This window comes from Nipponia nippon, unplaced genomic scaffold (genome assembly GCF_047370975.1).
Source record: "Nipponia nippon isolate SJK-2023a ecotype South Korea unplaced genomic scaffold, ASM4737097v1 scaffold_20, whole genome shotgun sequence".
NCBI classification, from domain to species: Eukaryota; Metazoa; Chordata; class Aves; order Pelecaniformes; family Threskiornithidae; genus Nipponia; species Nipponia nippon.
Window position 1 is genome coordinate 3,129,586 of NW_028262337.1, and position 18,670 is coordinate 3,148,255.

Consider the following 18,670-nt stretch of genomic DNA (forward strand, 5'->3'; position numbering starts at 1 on the left):
TGTCTCTGCCCTTTGGCTGGTGATCTTCTGGAGAGCCCAGCTTTGAGGGTCAGTGGCTCCAGGGCAGCTGGGTTATACTGTCTGAGAGCTGCAGCTTTTCACATCTCTTTTTCTAAATCTCCTGGCTTGGACAGCAATGACCGAGGAGCACCATTTCTAATAAACGCTTCTCAGGACTTTTGACTACTGATTGGTGCCTTTAAAATCACAATTTATTTGCTTAGACTGTTTTAATCTGTATATATATATGTACATATATAGTAAAACCACTCATATATATAAATATATATGCATTTCTGGTTGTTACATGATAAATAACTGAATTTGGATTTTGCAGTATAAAAATCTGGCAGGGTGGCATTCTCTGAAGGAGGATCTCCATGATGGGCTACTTGCTGCTTCTTCCTTCCTAGCAAAATATAGTTACTTCAGCTAATGCAAAAATTGAATCGTGTGTAAGGTTTGTATCAATAATGCAAAAAGGTCACTGCAACTAATCCTTTACATCATCTTAGCTCTCCCGTGCTGGCAGAGCTGTAGGAGTTTATGCACAGCAGGAGTAAGTCAAATGCCCTGCGTGTTGATTTTGCAGCATTGCACATGTTCATGCTGCCATCTATGTCCTCCAATACCAGTACAGTGTCCTTCAGATTAAAATTTTTCATCATAAAATTTCCCAATAAATAAAACTACTGGCAAAAGACTGCGAACAGGACTGTTTCATTAAGCCTTTGCTGCGTGTCACAGACAGACGCAGGATTCCTGCTGGCTGAATGGGACCGTGCGTAGATAGGAGCCTTTTCTGTTGTTGAAAGAATGAACGCCCTTCACATACTTGGAGCAATGGGATGGAGCCTTCTGTGCTCCAGCTCTAAGGTTGTTTAGCTCATGTACAAAAAGTACGGAGTTATATATATGAGTAGTCAATGCACAGTGATGCCTGTACAGTTGTAAATCCACTGCTTTTGAAATTCCGCTACAACCTACAGTTCTGTGGAGTGGTTTGATAGACAGACAGTACCAGTGTGCTCCAAGGAGAGACTGAACCCCCAGAGTTTTGTTAACCTGTCAGCCCGCTGCAACTGCACAGAGTGATGGGATTCAGACAGAGAATCCAACTGAGATAAGCCTGTTTAGGAATGGCAGAAGATCGTCAGCTTTTAATGGGAAAAAAATCGGCTGGAGCTTGAAAGCTGCTTTATCTGAAACAGTTAGGCCTGAAGAGACTTATCTCAGGGGGCGGGGGGAGGGAAAAAAAGGGTATGTCAACTGCCTTAAGATATGAAGGGGCTGGTTTGTAGTTCCAGTTAGCTCTCCCCGGAACGGGTGAAAATAAAACCTTATGTCCACCTGATTTAGCAGTTGGGTATGCATCACCTTCTGGTGAGTCAGATTTTATCCACCTGGAAACCACGTATGTCCTGGTTTCGGCTGGGATAGAGTTAATTTTCTTCCTAGTAGCTGGCATAGTGCTGTGTTTTGGATTTAGGATGAGAATAATGTTGCTAACACACTGATGTTTTAGTTGTTGCTAAGCAGTGCTTACACTGGTCAAGGCCTTTTCAGCTTCCCATGCCCCGCCAGGTGCACAAGAAGCTGGGAGGGGGCACAGCCAGGACAGCTGACCCAGACTGGCCAAAGGGATATCCCATACCATACGACATCATGCTCAGCATATAAAGCTGGAGGGAGTTGGTTGGTTGGGGGGGAGGGAGGGGACTGCTGCTCGGGGACTGGCTGGGCATCAGTCAGCAGGTGGTTAGCAATTGGATCGTGGATCACTTGCTTTCTATATTATTATTACATTAAACTATTCGTATCTCAGTCCCTGAGTTTTCTCACTTTTACTCTTCCAGTTTGCTCCCCCATCCCACCAGGGACAGGGAAGTGAGCAAGTGGCTGCGTGGTGCTTAGTTGCTGGATGGGGTTAAACCACGACAATGTGGATGGGTTAGTGTGGGGCAAGTCTATGTAGAAGTTTATGGCTAAACTCTGCCAGCTGGCAGGAATGGAGCTGCTAGGACAGTCTGATCTAGGGCCTAGATGTAGCTTTATTGGTTCTTGTTCAGTGGAAATGGTAGAGGTTCTGATGGAGACGATTTGTTTTGAGTGACTTTACATCATGTCCTGTATAGGACTGGCTTCTGTCTTTCCCACCAAGTCATCCTGCATAGAGCATCAAAGCAATCTCAAGACATGATGAATACCTTTGCAGGATTCCTTCTCAACTCTTCTTCAGGGCTTGTCATCTGTTAATGGTACATCCTACACTCATCTAATGCTGAATGGGAAGAAAACAAAACAATTATTAAACTGCTCCTGAGGTAGCTGTTGTTTCCTGTACTCTTGGTATGAGATACAGAAGCCACAAAGCAACCGAAGGGGAAAAGGCAAAGAGGAAGCAGAATTTAGAGGAACCCATCAAGGAAGGGTTCCCTGTAAGGGTTTCAGTGCTCCAGAGTTTGCCTTACCATAATAATATACTAGTACTAGATTATTCCTTAAGTGCTACTGCTGGATTTGGTAGATCATTGAAAGTGTAGGAGTGAGAAATTTCAGAAATTAAAAAGGTCAGTGATCACAAACTATGAGAAAACAGAATATTGGAGGTATTAAAAAAAATCAGCTGTCATATTTGCTTGCATTTGGAAACACTGACTGGTGAGTAATTAGGAATTTCAGGAAAAGTATCTCTATTTAAACTTTACGTACTAAGACTAATCTGCTCCATCTATTAACATCCAGCATATTTTCCTCTTCTCCCTCAAGCTAATCTTTTTCTCTTACTTCCAGAAAGAAACTTTGACTTGTTCTCACATGGTAATTACTTGGTAAATGTGATGGTCATTTTGGAACAAGGATTCATATGTTGAACCATACCCTGGCTTATAAGAAAACTTTTATATTTAATAAAACTTCTGATACAGAGAAATTACTGGTTTATTCACCTGGAAGATCTTTGCCAAAAGTTTTTTATGGCAGAAGGAAAGTAAATGAAGCTCTGAATATTGTTGCGAAATGTTGATTATTGGCTGAAGAAAAATCTGGATGATAATTTGCACTTTTACAGCTCCTTTTCTCCAACAACCAAGTGCATGTTCTTAAAGCCCAGTCTTTGGCATTCATTTATTTCTCTCAATAACTAAAATAGTAAAATAACCAAAGGACATACCTGATCCAGCAGTTTCCTTGGCTGGAGGTTTGCTTTTATAAAATCCACTGAAATTGTGAAAAGGTAACTAGCGCATATTTGAGAAGAACTGGGACAAGGAACAAATAGTCAAAAGGGACTGAAAACCTCTTGAGGTAGCAGTTCACATACATTTCAGGGACGGTGCTTAGTTGCTTTCAGTATCTGAAGCTGAATCATCAAGACCTTATTAAACCCTAGCTAGAATTTTCTAACGTTCAAGGAACTTCAATGAGGAGACATTTGTTTATGGGTGTGAAATTTTTAATTGGAAAAGCATGAAAATAAATAATGGGAAATAGGAGAAACAATTTAGAATTACTTCAGAAGTAAGTCTTGCAAGCATGGCCAGAAGATAATTTTGCAAAGCCAAGAGATAATATGTTACGAATTTGTGCACCACTGTCAAAAAGATGTGCCCGAGTAGGAGCTATGCAACATCCACATGGGTTCCCCATTCTGTGGAAACAGTCAAGTTGTAATAAAATAAAAAACAATGCAGAATGCACGTGTTTCTGAAAGCCAAAGCAATATATTAAATGCTAGTACAAGACTACAAAACGGAATTTTATTGTCTTCCCTAAACATTTATCTTTTGCTTGCTCTCTTTGAAGGATTTAACTAAACTGACCTCTTGGCTGGATTTAAAATTACAGGCCAGATTATGCAATCTGCATACTCTGCAATTGCCTAGTCTGCAAAGTCTGCATCCTGCTGAGTGGCTGTAAATCCTAGTATCTCCTGTCACCTTCTCAGAGGCAATTTGCAAGATTAAGCATATAGTCTATTGAGAATTCTGCCATTTATCAAATGTTTAATGTCGCTTGCTAAGATCTGAGCTGCAGATGAAACAAAAATTTGGGCTGTAGTGCTTTAGAAACATATGTCTTAAAAATCTTAAGGTTGCTGTCAGTACCAATTATTGAGATTGGCAATACTGATCATATAATATACTATATCAATTGGTATTGTGCGGGGTTTGATTTTGTGCAAGGTTGCAGATTATGCAGTATGGCTCTGCTCAGAAAAGTCTTTGTTCACATGGCAAACATACTGTCATCAGGAGCTGGCAACCAGAATGTCAGCCAAGTAAGATTTCTGGCAAACAGCTCTTTTTGCCTTTCTGCCCCCCTACCTGTCCCCCCCAAAGCCTGAACAAAATTGACATTTTTTAATGGAAAATATAATGAAAAAACAGTATTTTGTTTAAAACACAATTTAGATTGAAAACTGATGCACAGACATCCAAAGAATTTTCTACAGTCTGTTAGTTTAATGTAGAAATAAAGGTCACTGTGATACCAATGCATGCTACCCCATCACAGTTTGTTTTGCAAGCTGTTGCTTCAAACTGTGCAGAAAATATTTTTAAATGTCTCAAGCAAGACCAGATTTTGAGGGAGGTAGTATCTTTTGTTACAGTAATGTACCTGGAAAAAGTAAGCCAGCCTCTGATCTGGATACAATTTGAGAACAATTACTCTGTGTAATTGTAATTATGCTGAGGGCACGCACTCTCACCTACTGCTTTAGTATCAGGAAGAAGATAATCTCTGATAAGTCTTTATTTTTCATGAATTCTCTATTTTCCAACCTTTCGAACTCTTAAAAACAGTTTCTCTTTTGTTGCAAAGATAAAAATTCATGAGAGGCCTTGTATACAATAAATTATACAGGAAAGTCTCCTCCATTGTGCTACTATATTTGCTCAATTATTGGCAGCAGTAAGTGGGAGCACTAAGTTGTCTGGTGAAACAGGCCTTGTTTACATCATTGAAATTGGGCTATGTAGGGCTTCTGCTCTGGGGGAAGTGATGCATGTGCTTCACAAGATAACACTTTTCCCTTTTTTTGTGGGTGTGGTGACAGAGTGTAGACTTCGTCTCATTCAGCTGACCTGTTTTATGGTTTTCCTGTGCTGTGGTTTTGTTTTTTTTTTTTTTTCAGGTAGTTGACACAAACCTAGTTTCTCTGACTTTTTTTTTTTTTTAATTTGGAAATATGTTTGTAATGCTGAAGGTAAGACCTGAAGATAAGACAGCGTAAAATAAGTAACAAGTAAAGTGGCCTAAGCCTTATTGATTGTATTGCAGGTGGAGGGAAGTCATTCAAGTTAAACACCACTCCATGTATTTATTAGTCAACTTCAGGAGACTTTAGAAACTCTACCTCTAACAGCATCCTTTCACTTTCAACATTGTTTTTCCTTTAGTCTTTACGTATTATTTTAGAAAAAGAAAAGAAGGCTTCAGGAAAAAAGTGGAGAAAGCTGTGTTACTAAAACTGTTATTTGTAAGTTCAAAATCCTGAGTTTTTAAACAGTTTTTATTAGTCTTTTGCTTTTTAATTCTTTTCTCTCTTAAATGAAAGCTAGGGGGTTTTTTGCTGAAATCATAGAACTCCAGAAGTGGGACCTGTATGGAAGGGAGAAGAAAAAAGAAAGAAAGAAGTAAAAAGGATTGCAAAAGTTGTGATAAAATCTTTGGGACTTGACTGCAGAGTCAGCATAGCCAAAACTGAAGAACTGAAGTGGGAAGAACTAGGCTGTCATTTGATCACTTCATATTACTTACCTTGCAGGTGCAGGTAAGATATGTCCCTGTCCTCTTCAGCACAGAGGCAGAGACCTCAGTCTGTATGCTTTGGGAATACCCAACAGTAGTGACTCTGAGTGAATGTGAATATTCACTCTCCTAAAACTTAAGAACCCGTATACACCTTGGCAGAACCATACCATCTAAGACAGCACAAGGAAATGTACCCTGGAATCTGTACGCTACAGGAATATACCCATGTTCCTTGTACCACACCATTTCTGTTAAAGAGAAAATTCAGTTTCAGCATTTACCACAGTGATAATTCTCATCGCTTTTAATTCACCCAAATGTAACATTTGTGTAGCAGGTACAGAACTAATTAAATAGTCTCTGAAATGATGCATACTCAGAACTGAATAGCTTAGTACTTCACTAAAAAAAAATTATGTTGGTTCAGAGAGAGGTGGTCTTGGATATTTTGCTTTGGGTGGGAAGGAAAACACCATTCCAAAGCAAAACAACCTGCAAACATTTTTAGTTCTTTGCATATGGAAGAGCTTCTTTCAGAAATTGATTGTTTTCCAGTCTGCAAATATTTTGTTTGGAGAAGCGGAAACAGCATGTAGCAGAGTTCAGACAAAGGAAGGAAAGCCACCAGAACTCCAATAAAGAAACTTGTCTGCAATAAGGAGTATCAAGAGTCAGCCTCTGCCTGTCCAGAATTTGTGGAATATTTATTTGTACAAAACCATTTTCCCTCATTGGCTTTTTCAGTCTGACTATGCATCACAATCCTGCCGTTTCTCTGATGCCTGAAGTGGTACACGCTTCACTGCTTCACAGGAAACATTTTCATCCAGAGCTGTAAACTGACCCATCAGAAGTGTCCAGTGGGACCTGTGAGAGAGGAACTGCTGGGCTGTGAGGCAGTCATCTTATGTATCTTTTTAGTCCTACTAATACATAAATTTTGTTTGACACTGGTAATAATGGAGTTAAAATGCCTTTTTCAGCTGAGCTTATGTCACACCAGAAGGGTTCAAAGATGAAATTCTGAAGGTGACTTTTTAACAGCAGATTTGTTCTGCGAGGCATTTCCACAAAGGATTCATCAGGGTTATATTATAACTTGTACAATGTTATCAATATTTCCAGGGAAAAAATACATATATAATTTTAAGTGTGTAGAATGTGAATTTCAAAGTGAAAAAGAATGGTAACAAGTAGTTTTTACTTTCAGGTCTGAGTCAGCAGTTGTTAATATATTTCCAAATATTTCTGCACTCAGTAAGCTGGGGGAGGATTATGCAAAGATAACTTATCCTAATTGAGTTTTACCTTTCAGTACAACAATTAAAAACAAAAGATTTCTCATGAAGAGAAGAATGTGCAGAACATATCAGTAGTGAAAAACCTACAGAGTTAATTAAATTTTTTCAACAATAACTGATATCATCTTATCCTGGCTGATCTATGTTTATTTCAGCTTTTGTAAACCTCACAAATGCCAGAAAAAAAACATCTTTTCATTCTTCATTGTTCCAGCTTCCTCTGCGGCTTGTTTCACCTTCTTTTGGTTATGAGAGTTACTGGAACCAATAGTAAACTGTGTTGTAGAATTTCAATTTATAGTATAAGAATTAGTTTGTTTTAATTACAACATTTTGATTAATTCAGCCACAAGTTGGAATTAGTAATGCTAAGACAGCCTTTTAGAAGAAAAAATAATTTTGTTTAGTTTTTAAATAACTCAGATAAGAAGAATAAGTAATAAATTACATCTGACAGCAGTAAGACTTTAGAAAGCATATTGCTAAGGGTTGCGTAATTATTTACTGGAAAATAAGGTTCCAGAGGAAAATGTAAATCAATCTACTGTGAGGATGTCGGGTCATTCTGACTATTTAGATGGAATATATTCCTCTGACTGACTTCTCATAGTCTGTCACAGTCTCAAGCCTGTCAGAGGAAAATGTGTTCTCTCCGTGTGGACCCTATTCCCATGCTTGACAACATTTAATGTGTTTGTCCTCACATCAGCCTTGTGGGTAATGTTAACTCCAGTGAGACACTAAGTGGCTCACCTGAGATAACCCAGGAAAAGTGTTACACTCGACTGTTCTTTTCTAGCTTTTTCTGCCCTGTGCCAGGATCTTTTTGATTCCCCAGGATAAAGCTGAGTAGATAGAAAAGGCTACTCCGGGTGCACTGAAAAAGTCAGAGGCATTCCCTGCTGACCTGTTTTATTACTCCTGTTTCTTTTAGGAGAGAGCAAGCCATGCCCTTTGTACAGACGGCATGTTTGGACTTGGCTTGGGAAGAATTTGAGTTGCCCTCTCTAACACACAGCACAGATTGCAAGGTGAGCATCTTAAGACTGCAGACAGCTGTGTGAACACAGTGATTTTGATGCAAGCAAACGTCTGAGCACTTTTACACATTGGCATTACGTTGGAAATTAGATTCCAAGTACGAGTGGCCTGAAAAATTGCTGTTGTGCAACAGGTTCATTATCCTCTAGGACTTCTGCAAGGGAATTGATTGTTTGTAGATCTTTAGGACTTGATGGTTACAGGTCTTCTGGACTTACAGCTAATGTAGTATATTGACTAGGAAAAATGCTATTTTTTAAACTGAAGCTTCTTACAGAGGTGTCTTTTGTGGGCTTTACACATAAATATTGTCCAGCTTTACTGTAAAGTGGTGTGCTCACTCCTACATTTGAACTGTCCTGGGATATTCAAACCAGAAATAAAATTTCAGTTATAGTTTCTTATTGGTACATGCTTCTTTTAAACATGCTTGAAAGTTTCATAAAATTATTTAAAGCTTCTCACAAAGTTGCTAAAACAAAGCTTATTAATTCTAAATTACTTTAAGGCTTTTTTCTTCTCTTGATAATACAGCCTTGAGGATGATGGTGCCTCACTATTACAATGCATCAAGCCACGGGCAGTGCAGGTGTTAATTACATTTTTTAAAGTAATCATTAAAGAGTTTGTACTTCACAGAGAGACCATGACCTCCATCCAGTAAGTTAATTGAACTTAGTTGTAGGAAAATAGGAGAATAAATCTGGATTGCAGAAGTCACTGCCTGAAATCTGTGACTAGCGTGGTTGGAAACTACATGATCCTCTTTTCACATGCCTTTCTTAGTCACTGTTCTATTTAATCTTGATAAGGTGGGATGGACTAGATGACCTTTAAAGGCCCCTTCCAACCCAAAGCATTCTACGATTCTATGATTCCATATGGGTATCGACAAACCTCCTGCATCATCTAGTACATCCCAGTTTATCAGTGCAGCATAATTCATTGCTATTTCTACAGCTTCTGTGCAGCCCCATCCTTGAAAAGTGAAAGAAACCTGTTCTAAGGCAGCTCTAATTACAGTGCACTAATTCTTCCAGCTGTTGTGTGCTGCAGAAGTTGCTCTGCCCACTGAAACGCCATGAATTGCATCTTTCCTTCCTAGTAGGAAAAAAAATTATTCATGTGCATTTATTGCTTTTCTGTGAGTTTCCCCTTTAGGCTACATATTCATTCTTGAAAACCTTTGTGCTCTTTAGCAGACCTTTAAAGCATGGTCGGTGATGTCTCGGGTAGAAGCAATACAGGTGTTATTACTGGAGACACAGAGATCCTTGCAAGGAAAGTCCATCTCTAGAATATGATACGATTCATACAACACACAATTCAATCTCACTAACAGATTGAGTGATGACCTTTCAATTACCTCATTTCACACTTTTTTTGCAAGTTGCAAAAATGAATCTCCTTTCAAGTACTTTTTGATGGTGTTACGTTCATGTCAGAACAAACGGAGACATTTTTACTGCCTACATTTTCCTAAAACACATGCTGCGTAACATTGTGTGACACACAAAAAAAAACACCCTCAAAAGAGGAACTTCTCCAAAGAGATAGGATCTTGTAATGGCAACCTGAGGTCAACTGAAGCCGGAAACATCACCGTTTCCAATTCTTTGTCTGTATGCCAAGTATGCAGCTTATCTGATTCACAGTATGACTGTCCACATTTAGTCCTAAACAGGCGTCCTCTGTGGTTCAAAAAATTAAACTTCTGGGGTTTTAAAAAGGAAGCCAAGCACAAAAGGGAGATATCTCACAAAAAGGCTGGATTTCTCTGGGAACTGAGCACACATTTTCCCAGAAGATTACCGAGAACAGCAGTGCTATCAAGTAGCACTTTTATGTCTCTTATTCAGATAATGCCTTTGTGCAGTGTTTGCTACTTTTTCACTCTTACAGCAGAAGCTAGAGAATAATGTTTATCAACTGCATGTTTGTTTCTTCCTCTCTCGGTGTTACCTACCTGCAACAGCTTTTGCCATTTTTTTGTGCGTGTGCATAGCAGTATAATTTGAACGAAGGAGTACAGTCATCAGTTGTATTTCTTATTGGAGAAGATGAGATAAGAAATATGAGTATCATCCCCTTAATGCTAAATAGTATTTTTTCCTTTATCACTCTTCTTCCTAGATAGACCTAGAGGGAAAGTGCTGTCTGTGGAATACGATCAGATAGTGAACTACAGGCACAAAAAACTGGCTTACAGGAAACATGCATTAAGTTCTTCACAGTGTCTCTGAGGCAGCAGTTTTACTGTCAGTAGGCGCTGATCAGAGAGCAGGCAGGAGCGTGCTTGGGATCATACTAAATGGTAGAGTGTGATTCACTGCCCTATTAGGAATGGTCAAATCTCACCCAAAGTCCATGGATTTCTGGCATGGACTTGAGTGCAGGTTTCAGTCTGTATCTGGAAGGCCATGTTGACATATCTAAAACAAGCCATGTTTCTGTAAAACCCAGCCAACAAGGAATATGCAAATCAGGCTCAAAGCAAAACAAGAAACCTTTCTCCAATGCAAATTAACTTTTTGTATGATAATGACAAGTCATTAGTTTCCTTTCACATGTAACAGTAATCTGCCCTGGGGCACAACTCTGAAGGAAAGAAAATCTCCTCTTTATAGGTTCTTTCTCATTATCCCTAGGCAACTTCACTGCTGATACCCACATACTGACTTGCCAGCATGCTGCATTCAGAGAGTAGATGGGTGGTGGCAGCTATTTTATTTTGGGGAGGAACGTGATCTCTGCTCAGTTGGGAAATAAATTGACTTTTATCACAGTATATCATCCACTAAACATATTTTTAAATCACAGTCTCTGTCTTTCAAGTCAATAAGCTCTGAGAAAATGATAAATTAGAAAAGAAAATTGGATTTGTTTTGAGTTTGCACTTTCTGCTGCACTTTACCTGGGCACGTTTATGCTCTCTGACTAGGCGAGTGCATTTCTGAACCTGAGATCTGTCTAAAGAGCTAGAGGAATATCCTTCCTACTCCTGGCACGCCACCTAGTTTCCTCTGTATTAATGACTAGAAATCTTCTCGCAGTAGAGCCAGCCCTCTTGGGGGAGCTTGATCTTCCCCTGATATTCAGCATAAATTGTGAATCTCCTGAGTTCCAGCTCTGAACAACAGAGGCACAGTGCCTTGCAGCAAACAACCCTGCAGCCAGGCTGTGTTTGGATACCAGGCACCAGCGGGCTGGGAGCCGAGGCCTTGGTAGCGGGTCGGTGCTAAGCAGGCACTGCGAACACACTTTCGAACGGTAGTTCCCTTGTCCGTGTTTGTCTTTGAGACTGCAGAGAAATTCCTGGGGCTACGATGTCTGGTGCTGTTTTAAATACAGCTAAGAATCTGATTGCGTTCCTCTATTACAATAAATAACTTTCTTGTACTTTTCTATGCGTAGTCTCCAATCAGTTCTAGATTCCTGCTGTGTTTTGTTATTGCATTGGACACTCACACATTTAGTCCCATTAGCCTTTCATTTTAAATCCATCTGCCTTCAAAAACAGTTGAGCAGCCTATGCTTGTTTACCTTTTTCTGAGCTTACTATTTCTTCTTTTAGGTAGGACATATCTAAAAATGAATATTCTAGTTGTTTTTAAATGTGCTAAAATTATCTATATAGAATGCAGTATGGTTACACTCCATATAGTGCACGAATGTTTTGGTGTAAAAAGCTCAGAATGCGACAAGACTTCATAGTGCATTATACAGAGCACTGAATACTTTTACGAAGGTACCAGCATTCACTCATTGCGGAGACAAGCTACTTTTGAACTGCTGACCTGTAAGATAAAAGGAGAGGTGATCATTCTCTGGAGACACCTAAACAACTGTGTAGTTTTAAATGTAAAAGATTTTAATTGATCCTTGCTAGCATGTTTGGTTGTTTTGGGAGATCTTCGGTTTTTGAGTGGAGGTGACAGGAGTCAGGTGAGACTGGTTGTGGTAAATCATGTTTAGTGAAATGCCATAGTCATAGCATGAATGTTTCGAATAACTGAATTTTACTGATAGTGTTGAACCACTGAAATGTTGGTTTTCTCTGACTCGCATTATATTGTTCTGCTGAGTATTGCATAAAAAAAATAAAGCTGTGATACAGTGTACAAGACATTTTAAAAACGAGCACTTTATTGTAAGGGTTGTTTGAAAGGAGGTGTGGAGAGTTTGTGGTCAAAACAGAAGGGAAAGGCTAGAATAAGAAATGAGCTGTGTGTTTTTTATAGAGGTCCCTTATTCCTAGATTTGAATGCCATTTCGATATTGATTAGTTCCACAGTGAGCTCTAATAAAGAAACAGAACTGACACTTAAGCTTACAAAGAATTTCAAAGAAGCATCAGAAGTACCATGGTCATGAAGAACTAGTACAGCCATGAAGAAACAAAATAAACTTTGTTAAACAGAGTGTTTTCAAGAGAAGTTTGAAAAGTAGAAAGATTTACAGTTGTCACCAAGCAGTGTATATCAGACCCCTGCTTTTTTCTCAGTGAAGAGAAATGGACATTGTAAGTATGCAGGATTGCATCTAAGAATGTCTCATTTCCTCTTGATAGCAATCTGCAAGATGATGAATATCGGCCATATGACTAGATCAAGAAGTGTAAATGTTTTAACATGGTGTGTATGATTTTTTGCTGTTATTTCTTATAATGCCTACATCAACTCAACTTTTAAAAGCATTATTAATCTCTCTTATGCCTATTATAATAGTAGTCTGGATGGTGACAGCATTGGGTCTGTTTCAGACACTTAGAAATCTGAGAGGATACTGAATACTGAATGTTGGTAAAGAGTTCTTTTTGTTGCAATCAACACAGAATGAGGAGATGGCCTTAGAAATGATGCCTTTTCTCTTCCTTGTGACCATTAAAGTGTGCTATTTCAAACACTTGAATGCTACAGTTAATGCCGACATATCTTCCTAAATGCTACTGAGGACATCCCTGTAACCTGGTAATTAACAAAGCAAAGCCTTAGTTATCTAATTGTAGTTGATAATTCCAGAGTTCTAGTGATGGCGATAAATACATTGTGAAAAATTTTAGCGGAGGAGCTTTTGAGAGCTTTCATTTCTTTCAAAGAGGGCAAAAAATGCAAAAGTGTGGGTCAGATCCTTAAAGGTTGTTTGGCACAGCACCTTAAATATCTTTAAGTGCTAGATGCTTCATGTTGTAGACAGCATCTAGCGAAACCAGTGGGAAAGCTAGGGAAACCAGTTTTGGGAAAAAAGTGATTGTTTTATGTCTTACTATTTCTTTGTGTGCCTTTCCCTATGTGTAAAGTCAGCACCTACTTATTTCTGTTTTTTTCCCTTGCTGTACCTACACAAACCTCCATGAATTCAATGCTATCCCCTTTTCCCTTCATGGTGAATAAAGTTGGGACTTGAGAAAGTTATACCTCAGAGTAAGACTTTTTTCCTTGTCTTTGCTTGCACTAAGTGCTCTCTTTGTTTATAATCCAAATGTTGTTCTAGATTTTGTCTCAATTGTTTATTTTGTTGGAGCGAGGAATTCATGTGCTCCTGCACATGAAAATATGCTCACCTATCATTATGCTGAATTTAGAATGGCCTATTAAGTACTACAGTCAGCAGTTTGCCTATGTTTTTATGCTTGTAGTCTGTCATCATTTGTATATTCTCAGGGCTTACACTTCTCCCCCTCAACAAGGGATTGTCTTTTCTCTTCCCTATCCCTCAGGCTTGTCCTGACACTCTTCAGAGCTTTGTCCTTTTAACAGACTCCCTTCTGTCTTAGGTCCAAGAAGGAAGACAATGCTTTTATTTTTGTACCTATTTGGCATTGTTTGTGATTTTTTTTCATTGTTTCAGTAGCTATGCTTTTACAGAGACTTCAGAATATATTGATTTTCTTAAGGAAGAAGGTAAAACAAATCTGCCTTTGTCTCTCTAATACAGTACTTAAAGTACATAACCAGATATTGCAAGCTCATTCTCAAGGCAAGAGTTATTGATACCAACATCCCAACTAAATTGCCCTTTCTACATTTATAGTTAGAACAGATGTAGAGATCTATCTGTCCTAGGGATTGACCCTGACCTAAATTGGTTGATGAATGAGAAATTGTGAAATGACATCCTCTCAACATCCAGAGTGGGATAAAATCCCCTTGTCGTGGCGGCACTGAGACAGGACTTGCTCTTTCACCATGTCAGGCTCCAGCCCCATCCCTCACTCCCTAACCCCAGCACATCACCACCCCCTCTGCCATAGCTGTTACATTTATCATAGCATAATTAAAGATTAATTGGGCCAAAGAGACAGACTGAAAGGGAGAATGAATCTGTGGCCGTGTGGTCAGGGCACTCGCTAGGAAGTGACTGGAAACACTCTAAATCCTGTTTATGTACTTTGTCCAGCAACTGTTCTTGAAACAGTGTTGGGAATCCAATTTTTCATTTCATTTCATATTTCAGATTTTCCTTTCAGCATGAAAATCTTATCCAGTAGGTATCAAGTCATGTTTTTCCTGTAGTGAAAACATTTTTCAGCCTTGTGGTGGGAAGCAGAAGAAGCCCCGGTGGCAGGGGAAGGTGCTGAGCCCCAGCCCTGAGGTGTTCAAGGCACTCAGTAACTCTGAGTACAAATTTGAAAATGAGCATTTCCTCACAGGTCCGAAAGCAGAATCAAATGAAGTATGAAGTGGTAGAAACGGTTCCTTCCTCTTCCCTCCCCACATGAGGCCTGTCATGTCCCACCTGGTACCTGTGTGTGCCAGGCCTGGAGGGCACCAGCAGCTCCTGCGTGGCCCCTGGCCTCCTCCAGCCTGCCCATGCCCCCGTTTCCACCCAGACCAGGCTGCCAGTCTCTGCCTGGACTATGTTTTTGGCATGCCTGTCTCGGGTCCTGCCTGCAGCGTGGAGGTTAGGCCCCTGTTGCAGCTTGTCTGCAGTCCAGCTTTTCTTGCTCCTGACGGGGCTGCCTGGAGGGCCCCAAGTCTGCCAATGGGCGCTGTGACCAGACATTTGCCGCTTTCAGGTACATCTTGATTTCTCATTTTGAGGAGGTGGCCGGCCTGGGTGGAGGGGTATTTCTGTGGTGGAGCCCATGAAGACGCAGTGTTGCGGGAGGCCACGTCAGGCAGTACGAGCAGGCAATGGTGCTGTTTGTGTGCTAGGCCCCGGTCCAATCATTACACGAGCGTTTCATCTAATGACAGTTTAATTAATAACAGACCTTGGAGCAAAGACCAGGAAAAGGCCCTTGTTAAGTTAAATCCCTTTCATGTTACTGCCAGCCCCTGAAACCCAGTTACTGAACAGGGACTCGCAGCGGCAGTGGGGTGGCCTCGCCGGCGAGGTGGGACAGGCTGCTCAGGACACCCCCCTGGGCGAGGGGACTTCGAACAGTGGCTCTTTCTTACGCTTACGGGAGCCTCCAACCTGCTGATCGTTAATGCTGGCTCCTAGGACTCACTGCGGGGCTCTGCTCTGGCTGTCCCCTAGTGTCAGGGGACTGGCTACCCCTGGGAAGGGAGCTGTTTCTTAGCAGTGCTAAAAAAACCCACCCCGAAACATAGAGGCACATGCATGGATCATAGGGCAGTCTGGCCAGGGAAGCTGAATATCTCAGTCCCGTCAAAACGAACGTGTGATGTACAGAGCTAGCCCTTTTGCGGGACGCCCATCAAAGGCACAGCCCGTGGCACCCTGTGGCATTTCAGCGTCTCCAAGGTAAAGTGCCAGCTAAATGGTGTTTTCAGGCTGAGGAGATAATTCCTCTCTAAACGCCTACATTAAGGACTTCTCTCTTGCCTGGATCTATCCCAGGTTCATACTAGCTGTCGTTTGATTGTTACATACCTCCTAAGGGTTACATTTTCTCTAAAGGACTCACATAATAATATCTTTTAAAAAAGTATAATCTTTCATTGCCTCAAGACAGGCAAACTCTTTTGTTACTGTCATTGTGAATCTCCTCAAAACCAAAGCGCTTTTACATAGTTCAGTCTTTAAATGTCCTCTTTTATTCTCATTCAGGGAAGTCTAGATTTGATAACAGTCCAGGATTTTAATATTTCATTTTATCAAAATAAAAAAATTCCACGGAGAAATATGGTAGTTTTTATTCCTTTAATTACAATTTTGTTTTATGAAGTAGAGCAGTGACTTCTTGCTAACAACATATAACTGAAGTAAACTCATCTTATCTGTAATTTTAGTGTTTTAGCAATTCTTGAAGTAAAAATACACCTGTACGTACAATTTTGCTCACCCACTACTTTTAAGCCTCATTTTGTACTGCTCATTTTGTACAATAGTCAGCATTTTGCCTATATTTTTATGCATGCAATTTGTCATCAGTTTGTGCCTCCTTAGGGCTTGGCAATGATTTCTTAAATAGTCTCTTCTAGTTGCAGTGTTCCATTCAAAAATTACTTTTCCTTCCTGAGGCTCCTTGGTAAAAGGCAAAAGAAGGTATAGTGGCAAAAGTATTATAAACTAAAGCAGATGGCATTTCAGTTTCGGAGAATATAATGAAGCTTGCACACAATGTTAATTGTCCCATAACCTAGTGCATTTCTTGCACTATGTTGAAAATCAAGCAGACTTTTCCAGGAGGAAGGATTTTCACATAATTTAAGAAGGTATCAGTAACATAACATACAAATAAATAGAATCATTCCAAACTGGGAAAACCTGGAGAAGTGAACTAACTATCTAAGGTAAGGACTTTGGCTGGCCGATGCTTTTGAAGATGTGTAGTCCTTTCTAATGACCATGTTTAAAATTCTCATGTAACTCAGAGAACGTTAAGTAATTCCAAGTACTGAAACATCAAGATACAGAGAAGAGTTGAACTGACCCATCTACACCCCCCCCCCCGCCCCCGCCAAACACTTCCTTTGGGAACTGTCTAAGATTGTTTTACTACATTGTATGCAACATATACTGTCAACCTTATATAAAATACAGAAACAATTGCCAGTGATAAATCTTGCATGTGCTTCAAAGTTGGATAAAGTGTTTATATCTGATTTTAGGCTGCCCTACAGCATTATTAAGCAGAACAGTTATTACAATTCAGTACAGAACAGTGTGTATATACAGATGGCTGTTTATTAACCACAAGATGATAGTTTAACACAAACCTCTCCTACCTGGTTTTGCTTAAACTACAAGTGGTCATGTTTCTTCAAATACCCAGGTGTCACAGATGGTGTGATGCACTTCACTGGTAAGAGAGAAGCAGCAATATGTTTATTGATAACAAAGTTTGATAGTAAGTGGAACAGTGGTTTAACAAGATTCGATGGCAAGGTACACTGGATTATTTACTGCCTAGGGGCCAGGGTCAGGCAAGACTGTCAGGGAGAACCTCCTGTTGAGTCACGAGGTTCAGAAAGGACGCCCTTACTTTCTAAACTCCTTCTCAGAGAGGAGTCTAGATGCAGCTGGATCCAGACTTAGCCTCAGACTTGGTCAACAGTTTATGTCTAAGGGATTATATATGTGCAATCAATCCTTTATATTACTTAGCTAAGATTTCAAAGTTTAGCATGCTGTTAGTCACTTACTGAGGATCTGTTGCAGCAAGGAATCTTTCAACCTCGAGGAGTAACCTTGAGAGGTGTCCCTACTCAAGGGGAGATCCTGGCGTGCAGCCCACTGCCATGCAGGAGCGCTCAAAGGGCTCTTGGGCTGCTCACTCTTTATGGGGGTAAGATGATTGACCCATAGTCATATTTGCATACCGACCACAGATGCCAATTTCTTCCAAATCTGGCTTGAGTCAGCCCAGACCAGCACTGTGGTCAGGTGGGCACATTACCATAAATTAGCCCTTGGCTATTGTGTCGTTATCTTTCTCCCCCAAGTCCACCTTGAGCCGGATGCAGCCATCAAGACCAGATGCACCCATCATGGGCACCAGTGGTGGTTATCACTTGATCGGAGTTACGGGGGGGGGGGGGGGGGGGGAAAGTCAGGGGGAGGGGCGGGGGGTGGGGCAGAGGGAGCACAGGGCCACACCAGGAGTGATGTTTATTCTTCCTCAGAACGTAACACTGTGTAGTAATGATCTAGTTCAGAAAGAGGAAATCTGTCATCCATATGAGAAAGTAAACTAGTATTTGGAAGATATGTACATGAATTTGAAGTTATATTGGGGGCGGTGGGTTATCGCAGGTGTTTACTTACATTGAGATATTTAACCGTATTATTTTTTGAAAGATACTATACTTTACCAATGAAACACTATCAAATAAGTTGTAAGGTTAAACTAGAACATCAAGGTTAAACTGTGACACCAACAAAAGAGAGCTGAACTCTATCTGGTCCTCCATACAGTGTCTGCAGGAGACTTCACTTCCTTAACCTCAAAGCACTGACTTTGACTGTAGCCAAAAAGGGTATTTGTAGCTTCTTTTTGCAACTATTCCTCCAATGTATTTTCTAGCAGCCTGGAAATTGTACGGTCACATTGTCTATGCCTTTGTTTTACTGCATATTTCATCTGTATGAACTTCATGCCTCTTGAAGAAAATCTGTCATTGCTTTTCGTTTTCCCCCTTCCCGATACTGAAGGAAAT